The 11,919-nt window shown below is 37.6% G+C and overlaps 1 protein-coding gene across 1 annotated transcript in view; it reads right to left on the bottom strand.

Annotated features, from left to right (window-relative positions):
- Positions 1-7,774, bottom strand: part of LOC136849718 (uncharacterized) — a 123,208-nt gene extending 115,434 nt beyond the window's left edge. Inside the window, exon 1 of the transcript XR_010856398.1 lies at positions 6,043-7,774. The gene's annotated coding sequence lies outside the window, so the exon portion shown is untranslated. The remainder of the gene's footprint in view (positions 1-6,042) is intronic.
- Between the last annotated feature and the right edge of the window lie 4,145 nt (positions 7,775-11,919).

The following is an 11,919-nucleotide window of genomic DNA, read 5'->3' on the forward strand; positions in this document are numbered from 1 at the left end:
TGTGTATGTGTGTGTGTATATATATATATATATATATATATATATATATATATATATATATATATAAACTGGATGGTAGATATATATTTTATATATCATACATACATCTATATATATATTTGTCATATATATATATATATATATATATATAATTGTATATATATATATATATATATATATATATATATATATATATATATATATATATATATATACATATATATATATACATCTATATATATATACACACACATACACACACACACACACACACACACAAAAATCTCAGCTTATTATTCCTTCTAGTACCAAAGTCCCCTCAACCACGGCTTTATGCACAACAGTATTATTTTGCCAGACGTGAAAGGAAACGTATGGTATCGGCACCCCTCAACACCCCCCCCGCCTTTCTCTCTCAGCCCTTTGTTGCCCGAGTCGGTTGAGCTTCAGACTGTCACTCGATGGGCCGGAGTTCAATTCCCGCGGCCGGCTGATGAAGAGTTAGGGGAATTTATTTCTGGTGATACAAATTCATTTCTCGCTATAATATGGTTCGGATTCCACAATAAGCTGTAGGTCCCGTTGCTAAGTAACCAATTGGTTCTTAGCCACGTAAAATAAGTCTAATCCTTCGGGCCAGCCCTAGGAGAGCTGTTAATCAGCTCAGTGGTCTGGTAAAACTAAGGTATACTGAACTCTCTCTCTCTCTCCGTTTTAAGGTAATTAAAACTGGAATTACAAGTTCTAGCAAAAACACGTAACCACTTTATGGTAACATATTTAACAATCACAGTGTAAGTATAATCATAATTATAGTAGTAATGTGAATGGCGAAATTATTTTTAATAAAAACGCACATTATACTTGGATGAACATGGGCTGCTTTATTCCGCCGCATTTGCAAATATGCTAGTTTTTTTACATTAACCGAAGAAACTTCCATTATGTAGAAGAAGCTCCGTACATTCATATCATGTAGAGGAAAGGGAGTAATATCGTAATCTTGAAGCATATTTAATCCTAGATAAAGTTTAGTCGAGAAAGTAAATTGTAAATATGAAACAGTATATGATCAAACGTAGTTTTCTGTTTCTTCTCGTGTTGTAGAAAACGGACTCTCTAATTTTTAATGGTAACTATAAATAATTCATCGTCCTCGCATTTTGTTAGCATGAGACTACTTATAGACGTTTATGAAAGTAAACATATGCATAATTCATAGTTAACAGTAATTTTTACTATAATTTTATGAAGAATGAATTAAGACTTGTGGGGAGTGAGTAATGAGCATCAGCTGTTTCATGTCTGAGATGGGGGCTAACATAAAAAATAAAAAATCCATATCTTCGCCATACTGATAACAAACGAACAAACCAACTTGAATCTTGATCCTGTACTGTAACTGACAAGATGTGTACGTGGGATTTGCAGATTTGGCAAATAAGACATTCCTCTTCATTCAAACTTTTTTTCTAATAACAAACATATTGTTGGATTTCTGTAAGAGATGATTTTCCTTGCCATGAACGGGCCCTTTGCATTATGCATCTTGGGTGGTACCCCGCCCAACCTTTCAGGAAATATTACAAATTCACCCCTTACTCAGTCTCCTTTTTCCGAAAATATGACAAATGATATAGAAGGCGAAGATCTTCCAATAAATTACCACAAGAAGTCAGTAGGGGGTAGTGGCGTCAGTTCATCTTGCGTTTGTCACTGTAGGCATTACTAAAGGTTATTTGAAGCGTGCCTAAGGCCCCTAGCTGCACCCACTTTTTGGCCTTTTACTTTATCTCCATTTCCACTTCCTTTCTTCCACCTTGCTGTCCAACCACTACACCTCACCTCTTTTCACTAAGCGCTGAATGTTTGACAGTACCCCAGTGCTTGGCTTTATAGCCAAATTTCCATAAATCTAATCAAATCAAGAAAAGTTCAGCGACACTACGTTCAGATTCAGTAAAAGATTGCTGTTTTCTCCACTGATTTGTACGTTTGATTAGTGGTTTTTCCAATTTTGGTCTTGTTTCCATATTCTTCCATAATTTGACATTATTGTTGTTTATCTTATTATCAATGCCTTTGAGATTTTTTTTTCACCCTGACAGGTCAGTTGTTGCGAGGTCGCGAGAGTTTCTTCAATTAACTCGTAATAAAAAGAACAATAACTCACTCTTTCTGGAAACATCAATCATCTTCACTTTAAATTTATCTCTTTTGCTTAATGATCTGCAAGAAGTGCAACAGATTTGAAAGCAACTGCTGCTTTTACTAAGGGACATTTGAAGTCTCAACTGACGTGGTATGGCCCTCAGGGTATCTCAAGTATCTCACAAAACAACACACCAGTAATACAGACTAAATTTGGAGCACTTCTAGGTTACAGTTGCCTGGTAGATGTCCGTTTGTTTAGCATTAACTTGAACAGCTAATGAGTCAGTGGTTGATTGTTGTAGCAAAGCCAATAAATTGTAATCTTGGACTCTAACAAGTCCATAGTTTAAAATCTAAAAATATTTCATTCTGTAATAAAACAAAGACTAGTCGACTTCATAAAGTCTACATGACATCGTCACTTGCATAACCAGACAGTCTATCTAGTCTAAATGACTGAACTGCAGTTGGATCGCTATTCAAATAGCACAGTTGCCTAGTGGCAATGAAATCTTATTTTTCATTTTATGTCATTACGATGCAAGTCAAGTGTTGTTAAAAACATTCTACACGTCATTCTACATATACAAAGTACTATTAATCACGATAGTTGTAAAAATTCCTGTTTCACATTTATTTTTAGTGAGCTGTAGACTTATACATAAGTATGTCTTGTCACATGTACAGAGTGCAGAAGTTTGGGACAGTACCCACTACTCTTAAACTGTGAACAAAGACGCTTTGCCCTTCAACCTGAATTTTCGTGGTATCTGGATGGTTCGGTGTTCAAATTTAATTCTCGTGGACCTGAGTTTGAAACCAGGTATTTGAACTGGAAATCTCCTTCCTACACGTCTTTCGGGAACATTATGGTCTCATTTAAAAGCAAACAAGAAATTAAGAACTCTTTGCCAGTTCCACCAAGATGACCCTCCAGTCATTCATAAGCACGTACCTTATTTATGGAAGCTGGGCCTGACCAGATTTATTCATAGTGACCTTGCCTTTTGTGACCCAGAGTGAAATATTTTTTGGAACGATTGAGCCTTTCAAATAGACTGACTGCATACTGTTTTCCTGTCATCTAAAGAGGGCCCCAATATAAATGACCATGCATTGGCGTTGCTGGTACAGTTTTATAGATAAGAGGCTGCAGTTCTTTGCATGTAAATAAAAAAAACCAATATTAGTTTTGTGGCTTAGCAATGAGAATATCGTCTAAGCCACACCTTTTTTTATTGGAAATTATTTTCTTTTTAGAGGGGATTCTTGTCATGAAAAAGTTGTACTTGATGCAGTTCCCTTTTGAAAGAATTTCTTTACCATATTTTGCGTAAAACTTTTCTAAACAGGCAAAACCTATTCCGGTATAGACAGAGAATGAAAATACTATTATGTGGCCAACAAACAAACAGAAATTATAGATAGTCTTCTCTCAGGCGTCTGCCGGATTGACTCGATAGTACTTCACTGTCGTCTGGTTTTCCGCACAAAAAGCTTAAACTTCTCTACTGAATAATACAGGCTGTATGCTCATTCCCCGTCTCTACCAGATTATAACTGTCCTTGATATTGGATGAGTCGTAATGGGATACAAGTTAGTTCATGACTTCTCGCTGACGCAATCAGTATACCGTAGCAGATAATATTTGAAAGCCATTTTTCATACGGTACGTCTGTGACGTCTTCCCAGCTTCATTACTTACTGATAATAAGTATACTTTAGTTTAACCAGACCACTGAGCTGGTTAACAGTTCTCTTAGGGCTGGCCCGAAAGATCAGATTTATTTTACGTGGCTAAGAACCAACTGGTTTCAACGGGACCTACAGCTTATTGTGGAATCCGAACCACATTATACCGAGAAATGAATTTCTATCACCAGAAATAAATTCCTCTAATTCTTCATTGTTGTGTATTTTAAAGTTTATGAAAAATAGATAGGAATTGTTTTGGCGTGTATGATTTATTTCCAGATGTTTCTTTTTGTAAATTTTTTGTACATAAATTACATAATTATATAGCATACGTATTTGTTTGTAAAATGTACTTGATATGATTTTTAAATAAAAGAGAAAAAAAAATCTTCAATGGCCGCTCGGAGAGTCGAACGCTGGGCCAAAGGGGTACTAGTCGAAAGCTCTACCCACCCCTGCAATGAAGAACTGTTACTTGCTGATAACAGAAGCACAAGGCAACGTGATATTGCAGATATCTCTTGTTCTTTTAGTTTGAATATGACATAGTGTTCGTTATTATGCCCTTAGTTACCGATACGAGGTTTTGCAAGTTTGTCAAAATACGTCTTCTGAGATTACAAATTCTGACTTCGCGTATGAGGCCAAAGAAACCTGCTTGAAGCTGCCCTTTTTTTTTATTTTACACATTTAGGGCGATTCTCTCTCTCTCTCTCTCTCTCTCTCTCTCTCTCTCTCTCTCTCTCTCTCTCTCTCTCTCTCAATATCTATATATATATATATATATATATATATATATATATAGAGAGAGAGAGAGAGAGAAGAGAAGAGAGAGAGAGAGAGAGAGAGAGTAGCGCTGTCAGTGCACCTCACGGGGTGCACTGTAAACATAACTAAAGGTTCTTTGCAGCGTCCCATCGGCCCCTAGCTGCAACCCCTTTCATTCCTTTTAATGTACTTCTTTCATATTCTATTTCTTCCATCTTTCTATCCACCCACCCACACCTAACAATTATTTCTTCCTGTTACACCTTTCAAACCTACCCACCCTGAATTTCCTTTCCAGCTCTGAAATGACCTCATAGGTTCCAGTGCTTGGCCTTTGGCCTAAGCTCTATATTCCATTCCATTCCATTCCAAACATAAGAAATCTAACAAGCTATGATGTCTTTAAATTTATTTCGATCATTAATCGAAACAATTTTAGAAGACTTTTGAGCCTCAAGCTGCTTTGTGATTCACTTCATGCTGTCCCATCATTGTAGGGGGCTCAATCCCGCAGTACATACGTTCTAAAATGCTTCCTAGGGTTTACTTTGTTCTTAATTTGTTTATATCCTTATCTCGTTAGGACCTATTTTGAATACTCAATGGTAACACTCAGCCCTTACGAAGAGGGCATTGTAATCATGTTTTAGATTAGCAATTAAGTGAAACGTTTCGGGGCAAACGTATTTTCTTATATAACGGGTATGCACAAAATTTCCTTTGAGGTGGCTGAGTGGAAGACGAAACTATTGTACTCATCAGGCCTGAGAATGTGGGAAAAAATTGTGGCCTCAGGCTGGAGTTAGTAATAGGACGATCTTTTAAATTAAAAAAAGGAGTAAAATATTTTGACACTAGGCCTAACTTATTAGGTAAATGTAAAGGAGACGGCTTAAAGAAGATATCGTCTATAAATAAGATTTCTTGACTGAAGAATGTAGATTTGGGTGTATATGCAGCACAGGTGAGATAATTAGCGAATTTTACGGAGATAACGAGGAAATTTACAGTCTATTGTTCAAGTTTTCGCTTTCCCCGATATCTAGTATTAAACAAGGCGTTCCGCGGAGCTCTCGTCATGTTTAGTACCAGTCCTTCGGGAATGAACCTAAGAACAAACAAAACCCACTAAATTTCTCGTTATCTCGGTAAATTTATCAATTATCTCACCTCTTCTGTATTATATACATTTTCTACATTTAGATGATTATATTGATAAGGGACATCGTCGCGCGCTCGTATCCATTACGTCAATCTTTGCTGTTAACCAGCTCAGTGGTCTGGTTAAACTAAGATATACTTTTTTGATATTAAAAACTTATTCGTTATAATATTCTTATAATGCGTGTGACCTATGAACCCTCACAACTTGCCTATATCGACACTGTAAAATGCCTTTCAACGATCAGTATTACAATACATACCTTTCCTGTTCCCTGGTTCCTTGGGTGGAGTTGGGTATAGGGCATTCTTCCTTGGCCGGTATATTTGGGTAACTTTAAGCCAAGATGTTTTTTTCTATAGGCTGTTCGGCTCAGCACCGTAAGCAGACATAGACTTCATCAAAAGAAGCTTTGTTCTCAATCACTTTATTAAAATTTCCTAACACTTGAGCCTTTTTACTTCTTTAAAATCACCAGCCTAAACTTCTTGTCTCTCCCATATTAATTAAATGATCTTATGCTTTTCTATTTTTTTTTTTTTCAAATTATTTAACTTTTACCCCAGCGTATTACTTTCTCTTTTACTGAAACGACAACCATATCACACAATATTCCTCTTTCTAGAATGGATTCAATTTCTTCCACTAGTGGAAATGACACACATTTGCCCTTTTATCATAGGGTATGAATTTCGTATTTCCCGTCTCTAAAGATTTTTCAAACTGCGCCGCTGGGAGGACAAACTTCCTTTGAACTAAACACAAAATTTCACTGAAAGACACTTAAAAATTTTACTCATTAACAAATACTTCACATAATCGCGTTTCTTATTTTACTTTTTTCACATTAATACACCGCAGATTCGAATACCGGACTTTACCCCTTCCTTAGAAACATTCCTAAGTATAGGGTTTCAAACTTCGCCCAAACTTCCTTGATTAAACACACTATTTTGATCACAAAAGACACAGCGATTGTGTGTTATTCTATGATAAAAGTTTTATTCACAGCATCAAAATTCACTCATACTATGTTGGCTTTCTTCCATTTTTGACGAATAACCCTATAACTCAAGTTAATAGCATGTCTTACAGATTCTGAGCTTTTCTTGGCAGTTTTTGGCACTGGCTCTTGCGGTGTAGATATATGCTTATATTTTAAAGCTGAATGTTGTAAATGTCCAGTAGAATCCGGCGTAGGAGCAACCACCAGTGAATTGCGAGATATAATCACTGTGCCACTTTCAAAACGAAAACTTCGTCTGATTCACATCGGTAACATATTACTGCAATTCTTGAATCTTTTTCAGTCACTCTCCCGGGACCTAACTGCCGGAATGGAACGGAAAAAGTTTTCCCAATTAGCTACCATTTTGGGTATTACTGTGGCCTTTTAATTACGGAAAAAGGGTCTCACAAACTAATCATTTACCAGGACCCACTATTTGCGCGGCAACAAGGCGCAGGAGTAAGGACAACCACTGTATCGTCAAGGATGGAAAGAATCCAACGTCCTTGGCGTTCTTATATTCCTTTTCGGACGCTTCATAAAAACCAACAAAGAAATAATAAATTAATAACTTTCACACGATATACAGCTAATTAACAATGAATATCATAAAAAAAAAAAAAAATATTTGAGCGGAGCTTAAATACGGGCCACTCCATGAGAGTGACTGCGCGAGGCTTCTGACTTGAGGCGCGTAGCTAGTAGCAACCACAACCGTCAGCCCACAACAGCCCATGGGCGACGGGGCGGCTGCTCAGCTGCTGTCTATTGTTTCCGAGCCTTGTAACATTCACGTTTGCTACGATTGGAGGTGAGCGTGTTGCGATTTCGGTCCCGTGAGAATGTTCCTAGATTACACTTTTTCTTCCCCATACGACCTTCGTCCCATTATACAACTGCGACGGCTGCTCAGATATCATCTCTTGCACTATTAACATTTTCAGAAGTCCATTCAGTAATATTAAAATGTGTGACTGTGCGTGCATGTTCTGTGTGTGTGTGTGTGTGTGTGTGTGTGCGCGCGTGTGTAATCGCGCTTGACGGTCTCTCTCGAGTCGAATGTCTAGTACCAAAACGTTTTACGGGAATAATGCAGAAAGGATGCCGGCTGTTAAGAGCTGAACTTGCCATGTTTCCTTCATATTAAGTTCACATGCGCTGTTGCATGGTCATTCGCTTTTTTTTTATATACATTTTAAATCATTTGGTCTCCCCGGCCGATTCCCTCAGTTGCCTAATTAATCAAGTTATCTAATTGATGAAAGTTATTGCATGATTTCTGAAGAGGAGAAAGTTTCCATGTAGGCTGTTATACAAAGTTTGATTTGAGACATGAGGCGAAGTGCAAGCAAATACCTGGTTATTATATTAATTACAAGTTTAGGAACCACTTTAGAAGTCTGCAGTTGCACCAAGATATGGAATATTAGAAAATGCGGCCCTGTAAGATATTGTATGAGCCTTTGGCAACTGGTTGTAATATTATCATCGTTGCAACTTGGTAACCTACTTTTAAAGTACTATGGCAGATCTGAGTCTGCGATTGATAAAGAAACTTAGTATGGCTACTGATATACGAGACTAAATAAGAACATTCAAGGAATTTGGAAGAAGAATGAACCAGAAAACTTAGACAGACGCGAGAAGGTAATGCACCCTAGTACCCTCAAAGAAGCCAATGTCTTGCTTTGAACCGGCCGTAAACTGTTATCGATTTCCTTTTCCTTTATTTGAAATGATTGGCAAAAATATCTTTGGTTCGTTTTTTGTAGTTGATCTGAACGGATGCACTTTTTACTTTCTTATTTTTCGTTAGTATAATTTTCTTGAAGTTCTTTTCTTTTTAGTTTACTCCCAAAAATGATCTTTCTTTACGTGCATGGTTGCTCTTCCCATATTGTGGTGCAATCAGCGTGTTCGTGTATGTGTGTGTTTGTATGTGCGTGAGCGTGTACACGTGTGAGTGCATGCGTGTGAGAGAGAGAGAGAGAGAAATAATCACGTAGCCTACCAGCGTTTCCCTTCGCTTCAGCTGTATAGTCGTTTAAGCACACTGACAGGGAATAATTTTACATTATCAGCATCCATTATCTACAAAAGAGAGAGAAACAAAGACCATTTGTCCCCTGGAGATAGCCGGTCTCACCTGTACAGGACAGGAATCTGGCAGCACGGTTGCGTCTCGTGATATCCCCTGAACCATTTGCAACGGGCCGTTATTCTTAAGCCCGCCCTCTGCCTCAATTATTCACTAGTAAATACGTGAATAATATTTGAATTCATGAAATTAATGCACTTCCATTCCAAATTTTTCCTGTTTAGGTTATGTTGAATTTTTATGAAAATTTGTGCATATTAAATTAATGTTATTTGTAATAATATCTGAAATTATGAAATATACTCCATTTCAAATATCTTTCTTATTATGTTATATTGTTGATATAATTATGAAAAATTTTATATAAGATTAATTGATATTTGTAATGAAATTTAAATTCTAAAAAAAAAAAAAAAAAATTATCGCCTATCGTGGTAATCCAGTACGGATCGCGTCTAGCTTTACCGGCGTCGCAGAAACGTTGTGACAGATAACTTCTATCGTGTTTCACCAGCAAAGACCCGCAGCTCACGTGAGATTTCCCGTGAATACTGCTTAGTTTGCGTTATCTCGTTTCAGTATTTTTAAACATGACTAGTTAGTCTTACGTTCATTGTACGTTTTGAGCTTTTTCTGTTTAGTAGCTCACTAAGCCCCTTTTCAGTGTAAAGATTATTCCGAGATTTTGTATTATTACATTTCGGTCTGAGAACGGTTTTTAGTTTTCTGTAAAAGGAAACTATTGAGATGGCTATTTGCCTGTCCGTCCGTACTTTTTCTGTCCGCCCTCAGATCTTAAAAACTACAGAGGCTACAGGGCTGCAAATTAATATGTTGATCAGCCACCCTCCAATCATCAAACATACCAAATTGTAGCCCTCTAGCCTCGGGAGTTTTATTCAAGGTTAAAGTTAGCTATGATCGTGCGTCTGGCACTGCTATGGGTGTCAAGAACACAGGCCACTACCAGGCCGTGGCTGAAAGTTTCATAGGCAGCGGGTGAGAGTTTCATACAGCATTATACGCTGTATAGAAAACTTGATTGCGCCGAAGAAACTTCGGCGCATTTTTTACTTGCTTATTTTGTAATCATGACCGATGATTCTTCACTGAAAGTCTGTTATAAATGTGAAGATATTCCTATCACAGCCCGCTCAGTGTTTAAGCTGTGTTACTCTCTACTTGTCAGGGATGTGATGGACTGGAATCTATTTTGTTCCAGAAAAATGAATATGAAGAACAAGTGGAGACCGGAACAGTGTACCACCCCCCTCCCCGCTAATTAGTACTTTTGATTTTGGCACGGCCTGAAGAGAGAACAAAGTTCGTAGGATATAACCATCAGGTTAGCACGGATGTCAAAACTTAAGCACATAACATTCCATCTTACTTCCCAGTCTTGCTTAACAATCGTTCCATAGTGCAACTGCGAGGTGTTTTCCCTAGTTACACCTTTAAAACCTTCTTCATTGTCAATTTCCTTTTCAGCGCTGAATGACCTCAAGGGTCCCAGTGTTGGCCTTTGGCCAAAATTCTATATCACATACTATTCCACGACAGTAAGAAGTCGAAGTATATGCTTAATTGATGATATTCAAAAGGGTCTTTTTCCTGTCTTTTCCCGGTTACAGCCGTTTATGAGCCTCAGAGATGATCGGCCTTGTGGCAAAGTGGTCGCTCACCGAGAATTTACATAATCAACTGCGCAAAAGCTGTACTTACGTGCCAGTCAAGGACGTGGAGTCTTTAGCTATGTCCGACTGTGAATGATCTTTTTTTTTTTTTTTCAAAATGCAGCCCTAGTGCCGTATACACCAACAGAATCAAAACTTCTCGGCAGCATTGTGGAACAACGAACAGTATTTGACTAAATATTTTCTGTATGGGCTCTCTTAAGCATTTGTAACTCTGTAACATAACAAATATTTAATTGGTTTTTCTTTTAGGTACCTGAATGATAACAATCCAACAGCCTTAACTATAACTATATAATTAATAATAAGGTAGGCCGAGGTAGGATGACAGCCCTATAGGTAACTACTGGAGGTACTGCTGGTAACATAGCAGCAATACTCCCAGTGTAAGCCAACGTCTTGGAAAGATTCATTCAACAGAAACTGTTCAGAACTTGGAGTGAAAACAATCTATGCAACAAACATCAGTTAGGATTCACTTAGGGAAGGGACACCCAATCGGCACTAGAAAAACTGCAAGGCCGTCGTTTGCTCTCAATTTCTGTTCTCTCGTAATGTTGTGTCTGTAAATTCCCCCATCTCTGACTTTGGTATCCTCGCTTGCATCATGATGCTTCCTGAGTGTCGCAGCTCTCTGCTCACTTTTTTCATATACGTAGATTGCTCTCGGCCTACTGTTCACCTGTCCACCCAGCTATAAATGGGGAGAAGAGTCACCTGGGGTCAAGTTAAATGGCGTGAGGCTAACGACCTCATCCCTGAAGACTTTTATATTATTCTGTTTCATCTCTCCCCCGAGTAATCGAAAATTATTGGTTGTGCAACCCTTTACTATATACTGTTGGCAGTAAGTTTACACACACACACACACACACAATATTCTTCTAAGCGCCTTATTTTCAAATGCTAAGAATTTGTTATCCGAAGTCACTATACTGTACCATGACTCATGCCCATAAATCAAAATACTTCTAACTATTACCTTATAAATTTTGATTTTTGTACGCACAAAAAAAATCCAAATAGTTTAAGCATTCCCATTGCCTGATGAGCCTTTTTTATTCTTTCCATAAATTCTGTGCTCAGAGAACCATCTTTATCCAATTAAGTACCTAAATACTTAAAATTATCCACTTGCTTTACAACCATCCCTTCAATTAGACAATCCTGTGCATTTCATGATTTAAGTTTTTCCACTATTAATAACCAAACCAACCTTTAGACCTTCACTCACTAGACAATCCAGCACTCTGCATCTTTTCTGGTCCCTCGCAGATCAAAACCATGTCGTCAGCATAATCCAAGTCAAGAAGTTTCCCATTTTCTCCCCAGAGTATA

The sequence above is a fragment of the Macrobrachium rosenbergii genome, chromosome 21, assembly GCF_040412425.1.
Source record: "Macrobrachium rosenbergii isolate ZJJX-2024 chromosome 21, ASM4041242v1, whole genome shotgun sequence".
Lineage (NCBI taxonomy): Eukaryota > Metazoa > Arthropoda > Malacostraca > Decapoda > Palaemonidae > Macrobrachium > Macrobrachium rosenbergii.